This window comes from Schistocerca piceifrons, chromosome 9, assembly GCF_021461385.2.
Source record: "Schistocerca piceifrons isolate TAMUIC-IGC-003096 chromosome 9, iqSchPice1.1, whole genome shotgun sequence".
In the NCBI taxonomy this organism is placed as follows: Eukaryota; Metazoa; Arthropoda; class Insecta; order Orthoptera; family Acrididae; genus Schistocerca; species Schistocerca piceifrons.
Window position 1 is genome coordinate 121,379,240 of NC_060146.1, and position 8,081 is coordinate 121,387,320.

At 39.8% G+C, this 8,081-nt stretch overlaps 1 non-coding gene across 1 annotated transcript; it reads left to right on the top strand.

Annotated features, from left to right (window-relative positions):
* Nucleotides 1-3,393: 3,393 nt before the first annotated feature.
* Trnag-ccc lies at nt 3,394-3,464 on the top strand. Its single transcript has one exon. It is a non-coding gene; the product is annotated as a tRNA-Gly (tRNA).
* The last annotated feature ends 4,617 nt before the right edge of the window (nt 3,465-8,081 follow it).

Sequence of the window (8,081 nt, forward strand, 5' to 3'; positions counted from 1 at the left end):
CCTATGGTTCATGTTTTTCATGGCTTATCATATTGCTCAAGGAGAGAGACGGTCTTCACTGTAGGTGACATGTCAGGTGAGAATTTGTATGACAGAGATTTACGTTGAACTAAAACCAATAGGGAACTGCAAAAATTGGCTAACATAGTTGAGCCATCATGAAACCAGTGCATGCATTCGCGTACAATAAAAATTCATATGCAATTTGAGCATGACCTAATGGGCACAATAAATATTTTCTCTCCATTGTGCATCAGAATGTAAATGAGAAGATGGTGGCACCAGTGTATTTTGCAATTGTGTGGAAGTAAGGAACTGTACAACTCCTATTCAGCAAAACAGTTTTGTACCAACAAACTAGCTTGTAACTGCAATACATATTTAAACAGAATGGTGCTTGTCACTACATTACCAAAGTAATATATTTGTAAGATAGAAGCTTAAAAGATAATACAAATACAAATGCTTGTTCACCTATGAATATTTTTAGATGCATAATGTATTGCCAAACAACATAATTAGGTAAGTATCACAAAGTATAAGAAAAGAATGCAAGATGAATACACTGAACAGACAGATAAATAACAATGTTGTAATTACGTAATTATAACTTACAAGGTAAATGCAAAACATAATTATATGAATGATAAAGGTAATAATAAATAATTAAATAGTTATATATAAAAACAAAGATGAGGTGACTTACCGAACAAAAGCGCTGGCAGGTCGATAGACACACAAACAAACACAAACACACACACAAAATTCAAGCTTTCGCAACAAACTGTTGCCTCATCAGGAAAGAGGGAAGGAGAGGGGAAGACGAAAGGAAGTGGGTTTTAAGGGAGAGGGTAAGGAGTCATTCCAATCCCGGGAGCGGAAAGACTTACCTTAGGGGGAAAAAAGGACAGGTATACACTCGCACACACGCACATATCCATCCACACATACAGACACAAGCAGACATGTCTGCTTGTGTCTGTATGTGTGGATGGATATGTGCGTGTGTGCGAGTGTATACCTGTCCTTTTTTCCCCCTAAGGTAAGTCTTTCCGCTCCCGGGATTGGAATGACTCCTTACCCTCTCCCTTAAAACCCACTTCCTTTCGTCTTCCCCTCTCCTTCCCTCTTTCCTGATGAGGCAACAGTTTGTTGCGAAAGCTTGAATTTTGTGTGTGTGTTTGTGTTTGTTTGTGTGTCTATCGACCTGCCAGCGCTTTTGTTCGGTAAGTCACCTCATCTTTGTTTTTATATATAATTTTTCCCACGTGGAATGTTTCCTTCCATTATATTAATTAAATAGTTAGGTTAATAGCAATAAAGAAAAGATAATAATGAAATAAATACAAATAGCAGCATATGATTATATAATACAGTCTATTGTTTATTGATAGTTAATTTCATAAGAAATGCGGGTCATATGTCTCACACACGTGGAACACTTGAACGAAGTAACATTATTTACTTTAAATCTATTTTGCAATGCTAGTTATAAATTTACATATTGACATTGTGTAGGCTTTTTAAGATAATTTGTTGAAGTAGATAAAACGAAGATACTTGTTACGGGTCTCTGCTGGCCTAAAACAAGGCATATTAATTGTATGCCCACCTTTTGTTTTAAGGTAGTGGACTTGCCTCCTTGGGTCATATACATTTAGGTTTTCTTTAATGAAGGTGCAGTTATAGATACATAGGTTAAGTACTTTTGTTATATTAAGTTGGCGGAAATAATCTCTACACAATTTGCATGGACTAAGATCAGCAATGCACAAGATAGCCTCTGCACAGTTCACATGGACTAAGACCAGCGATGCACTAAATAGCTTTCTTTTGCCATTTAAACAATCTTGAATCTACAGAATTATTGCATAGTAGTATTCTATAGTTCACGTGCGAGTGGAAGAATGTGAAACATGCTTCTAATATGATCTCTTTACTGATGCTACTTCTCACTTTGAACAGCAGAGAGGTGATACATGCTGTTCTGCCAGATGTGTGGGTATCCAAGCAAGGTTTTTGGTCTATGTACACTCCTGGACTGGATGCTATGTCCACAGTTTTACTGTCACATTACTGTAGTAAAAACTAAGTGGAACATTTTTTTCTCTGTTCCAACATACTGTGTTGCACATTTTCAGCATTTGTGTCACGTAATGTTGTGTCATCTGCATATATCACAACCGCAAGTAAATCATTTATATAGATAATGAACAGGACAGGTCCAAGAACAGGTTCCTGTGACACACACTTTGTAACTGAAAGACAGTCTGACTTTTAATTATTATTCTTCAATAACTTTTTCCTGCCATTCAGGTTAGCCTGCATTCTGCATAGAGCATTCTCTCCTACTCCACAGAGCAAGAGTATTATGACAGTAATATTGTCGGAAACCATGTCAAATGTTTTCCATAAGTCCAACAGTGTTGCACAGATTATCTCTTTGTATTCAAAGCAATTATTTTGCTTTGCTGCCATGCTTTGGCAGTAGAACCCACATTGTGAAGAGCAAAGCATATCATTTGATCCAAAATACTGGCTCACCTTTTCATGCATGCAGTATTCTATTGTTGTTTGTACTGTGTTATAGGTATAAGTGATAGGTCGACAGTTATTTGGACACACTGCATCTCCTTTCTTATTAACTGATTTGCCACAGATATTTTCAAACATACTGGATGATTGCCTGCCTTTTAAGATTTTATGAATTATTTTAGTCAACAGGATTACAGTTTGTTTCCTGTTACATCTAATAACTTAACATAAAAGGCCATAGCAGTTCTCTTCTCTAGAACTGCTGATTTATTGATCATGTTCTCTGTTATACAAGCTAGTGAAAGCTGTCTGCAAGTTTACTGTTTATTATGAATGGTAGTGCTTCTACCTTACTCACATCCTCCACATACTGTGATCTGAGTGAGGACTGACAAAAAGTCCCCCTTGGCTATTAAATATTATCAGTGAAAATTTTTCCATCACTGGGATTCGAGCCGGCTTCTCATATATTTCACATTGAAACCGTGTGCCGTAATGTTTGTTTTCCTTCCCTTTTTGCACATATAATATTGTAATCGTTGACTTGCCGTACATTACAGTACAATCTTCGTATAGAATGTAATTTCATAGGACCAAGTAAAATAAATAAATAAATCTTTTAAAAAAATCGTAGGCGAAGTTGGTGCCTGCAACGAATAAATTAGTGGAAATGATCATTTACGGCTACTCAGTAACAGAAGAGATAAATTAGACTACAGCCAGATATAGGCCGCCCTGCATACAAACAAATTTCTCTTTAATTTGATTCACATAGGATTCAAAATAAATATCTCTAAGCCGAAAGTTAAAGAAAAACAATGTTGTGTATGTAATCAAGCAAATAATCGGATTCGGTAAGCACTGCTGGTGTAGTGGTATCATGCAAGATTCCCATTCTTGCGACCCGGGTTCGATTCCCGGGCAGTGCACTCTTTTTTTTATTTTCTATTAAATTATTTGTATTACAATTTTAGTTACAATATGTCTGAAAGAAGTAATGACTATTGATTGATGTGGTGTTAATATACTGCTTCCTGTTACGTTCCCACATGTTACTAGGAATTCGATTTGTGTGTGCAGTACGCATCTCTACGCAAGCAAGTTGTGAAAACAGTAAAACTAGCTCAAAACGGAATCGCATGGGACTAAAATAATTTTCTAAATTGTACAAGTTTCCGGATTACGCAAAACTCAGTAGGCTACATAAAATTTGTCAGGTATCATGCACAAACGTATAAATTTGTAATTATGCTCGTATTTACGTACCTTCACCCCTGCATAGTGGACGTTCATTTACTGTATATTGTACAACAGAACACTAGACTATTACACTAACTGATAAATAATACGGTGTTTCTGTATTATTACTCTAAATTCGTTCATTGTTATATGTACGTACATATTATTGCTGTGTTTATTTGCTTTAGGTTTTTTCCTGAATATCAAGGAGGGAAACCTATCTGAGTTTCCTATTCAAATCTCTGTTGTGTACACAAATGTTTTGCACTATACAATGGTTCCAAGAGCTTGGGCGAATTTGTGTGTGCTGCAAATTGTGTAACATCGAGTATGCATGCAATAGCTTCTTCAGGAGTATTAATTTTTCTAGGGACATCGTTCTGCTCTTCTTCTTCCTTTGCTTCTTCCTGATTATCTTCTACTAAATCTGTTACTGAAGTAAAAGTGGAGTGAGTTGGCAGGAAGTCATCACTTCGAAAGTATTCACCTGCCCTACATGAAGTATTTCGCATTTTAATTAATTTGCAATTGGTTGTACTGAATTGTCTTCCGTCCTGTTGCTACACTTTCGCAGACGTTCTTAGCTTCCCCACACAGTTCATTCCACAGGATTTTCCGCCTAGCTTTGGAACTATCCAAGCATCCTACGCATTTCCAAGGTCTTCAGCGACTTTCGGAGCCTCACTTTGCACCGTATGTCCAGACAAAGGTAAGTTTTCTGCCAGCGCACTTACCAACAATTCCCATTTCGTGTCGTTAATTTCCACATTTCCGTTTTCTTTCTTTTCATTCACTCGTTCCCTTTCATCCATTCGTCCCGTATCTTATCCTTGTTTCTTAAAGTATCATAATTCTGTATTTCACCGCATTTGAAACGCAACATATTTCGCGTACAGAAAATTTGTTTCCTAATCGCCTAGATTACTTTAATCTTTTTGTTAAGTGTTGGTTGCTGCCACATGCGTTTTGTTCGATATTACGTTAACGACAACACCTAAAGTGCTACTAGTGAACTGAAACTGACAGAAAATAATGCGGGCAGTCCATTTCTTTGGAATGCTTGACCTGGCTGGATAAAACTATTGTTTAACGGAACAAGACCCAACTCTTTCACTGTACAGACGTCAGCCGAGTGTTTGGAGGGGCGCGACAATGTTCTAGTGTGGGCCCGTGTGCGCGTCAATGATGACGGAAAACGAGAAACATCGACAAAGAAGGCGCTCAGAAACTAATCATGTCCTTTGATGTGCCAACACTGCGCGTATCTTGTTCGTTGTTGCACAGAGCCGCGCTGTTGGGTGGGTGTCCACACCCGTAGCGCCGAACTTCTCTTTGTTGCTTTTTCGTCTCTGAATAGTGTTATCAGGGCTGCACAATCTTTGTGTTAACAAGTAGATTCCTTGTGGAGTCGTGAATAAGTAATGTACACTGTAATACAGTAGTACTGTATAAGCTTTTTCCGCATTATACAACGGATTATTAATTAAGTCTTAAAATTTCCATTCCGTTTGCGCCATAGACACGTTCCGTTTTATGTAAAATGTTTGCGTATAAATGTTTGGGCAGATTTCCGAATTATATACGTTCGCCTTGATCAAGTTTTACTGTATTTATTTTTGTTAATGAATACGTGCCAACGAAATCTTTTAGCAGATGTTACTAAGAGAATTGCAGCTTTATTACTGTGTATGTATATCTGTATATTGATTATTAGGCTATATTGTGCTATAGTTTAGGATTTCTTCCCCTTCAATTCCTCTTTGCGAGCTGTTACATAGCTTAATCTTACGGTCACAGTATGTAGGGGACAGTTTTCTATCGAGTTGAATATTCGTTGATTTCTGAATTTTTTAAAAGTGTATTAATTACTTTTTATCTCACAGGTGGCAAGGGTCCTATCAACCATCTTTACGAACCTCTTTTTTGTTGTTGAAAGATTTGCTTGTCCATTTGGCGTGGATGTTCATAGTAGCTGTGTTCTCCTTCTCCAGCTAATCATACGTCTTCCTCTTGTTGCTTCTACTGTCCTGCAATCTTCTGTTCTATAGGGACGTTTGCTAATTTATATTCTTGGTATATGGCCGGCCCAGTTTCACCTTCTTTTCTACAGCACTTCGACGATGTTAATGGTGTATGTACAGCTCTGGCAACTCTTCGTTTTTTCTTATCCTCCATTCGCTGTTATTTTCATCACTTACAAGTCCAAAAATTTTCCTTAGTATTTTTGTTTCGAAACAGTTTTCCATCACCTTACTTTTTAAATTTTAATGCTTCACATCCGTGTAATGTTGTCGGTACAAGCGAATTTTGAAATTAGTACCGTATTAACTGTTCTTTCGCTTAAGCTATTGATAAAACTTAAAAATTGTTCTGTTCAGTATCTGAAACGGGCAACTGTCTTGGAAGTGAATAGTGAATCCAACGACAGCCAAATGTTCGTCATTTCGGATTTTCGTACTTATGACCATATATTCTGTCTTTACAATCTTGTTTTCTCATCGACTTCGTAGCAGGGTATTATTAATTTTATTTTGGAACTGCTTATCAGTGCTACGTAATCTGCGTAGGCAAATTTCTACAGTTATGTTCATCCCCTGCAGTTGGTCCCCTTATAGATTAGTTTTAGTAAGATTAGATTAGATTTGATTAGATTAGATTAGTACTTGTTCCATAGACCATGGATATGACACTTTGTAATGATGTGGAACGTGTCAGGTTAATAAAAGGCGTCTATACAAGATATTACATTACACAAAATATTACATGACACTTAATATTTTTAATTTTTTTTTTTTTTGTGTGGGTTGGGGAAATTACCCACTTACTATATCCAAAAATTCATCTAATGAGTAGAAGGAGTTGCCATTAAGAAATTCTTTTAATTTCCTTTTAAATGCTATATGGCTATCTGTCAGACTTTTGATGCTATTAGGTAAGTGAGCAAAGACTTTTGTGGCAACATAATTTACCCCCTTCTGAGCCAAAGTTAGATTTAACTTTGAGTAGCGAAGATCATCTTTTCTTCTAGTGTTGTAGCCATGTACATTGCTATTACTTTTGAATTCGTTCGGATTGTTAATAACAAATTTCATAAGTGAATATATATATATATATATATATATATATATATATATATATATATATACTCCTGGAAATGGAAAACAGAACACATTGACACCGGTGTGTCAGACCCACCATACTTGCTCCGGACACTGCGAGAGGGCTGTACAAGCAATGATCACACGCACGGCACAGCGGACACACCACGAACCGCGGTGTTGGCCGTCGAATGGCGCTAGCTGCGCAGCATTTGTGCACCGCCGCCGTCAGTGTCAGCCAGTTTGCCGTGGCATACGGAGCTCCATCGCAGTCTTTAACACTGGTAGCATGCCGCGACAGCGTGGACGTGAACCGTATGTGCAGTTGACGGACTTTGAGCGAGGGCGTATAGTGGGCATGCGGGAGGCCGGGTGGACGTACCGCCGAATTGCTCAACACGTGGGCCGTGAGGTCTCCACAGTACATCGATGCTGTCGCCAGTGGTCGGCGGAAGGTGCATGTGCCCGTCGACCTGGGACCGGACCGCAGCGACGCACGGATGCACGCCAAGACCGTAGGATCCTACGCAGTGCCGTAGAGGACCGCACCGCCACTTCCCAGCAAATTAGGGACACTGTTGCTCCTGGGGTATCGGCGAGGACCATTCGCAACCGTCTCCATGAAGCTGGGCTACGGTCCCGCACACCGTTAGGCCGTCTTCCGCTCACGCCCCAACATCGTGCAGCCCGCCTCCAGCGGTGTCGCGACAGGCGTGAATGGAGGGACGAATGGAGACGTGTCGTCTTCAGCGATGAGAGTCGCTTCTGCCTTGGTGCGAATGATGGTCGTATGCGTGTTTGGCGCCGTGCAGGTGAGCGCCACAATCAGGACTGCATACGACCGAGGCACACAGGGCCAACACCCGGCATCATGGTGTGGGGAGCGATCTCCTACACTGGCCGTACACCACTGGTGATCGTCGACGGGACACTGAATAGTGCACGGTACATCCAAACCGTCATCGAACCCATCGTTCTACCATTCCTAGACCGGCAAGGGAACTTGCTGTTCCAACAGGACAATGCACGTCCGCATGTATCCCGTGCCACCCAACGTGCTCTAGAAACTGTACGTCAACTACCCTGGCCAGCAAGATCTCCGGATCTGTCCCCCATTGAGCATGTTTGGGACTGGATGAAGCGTCGTCTCACGCGGCCTGCACGTCCAGCACGAACGCTGGTCCAACTGAGGCGCCAGGTGGAAATGGC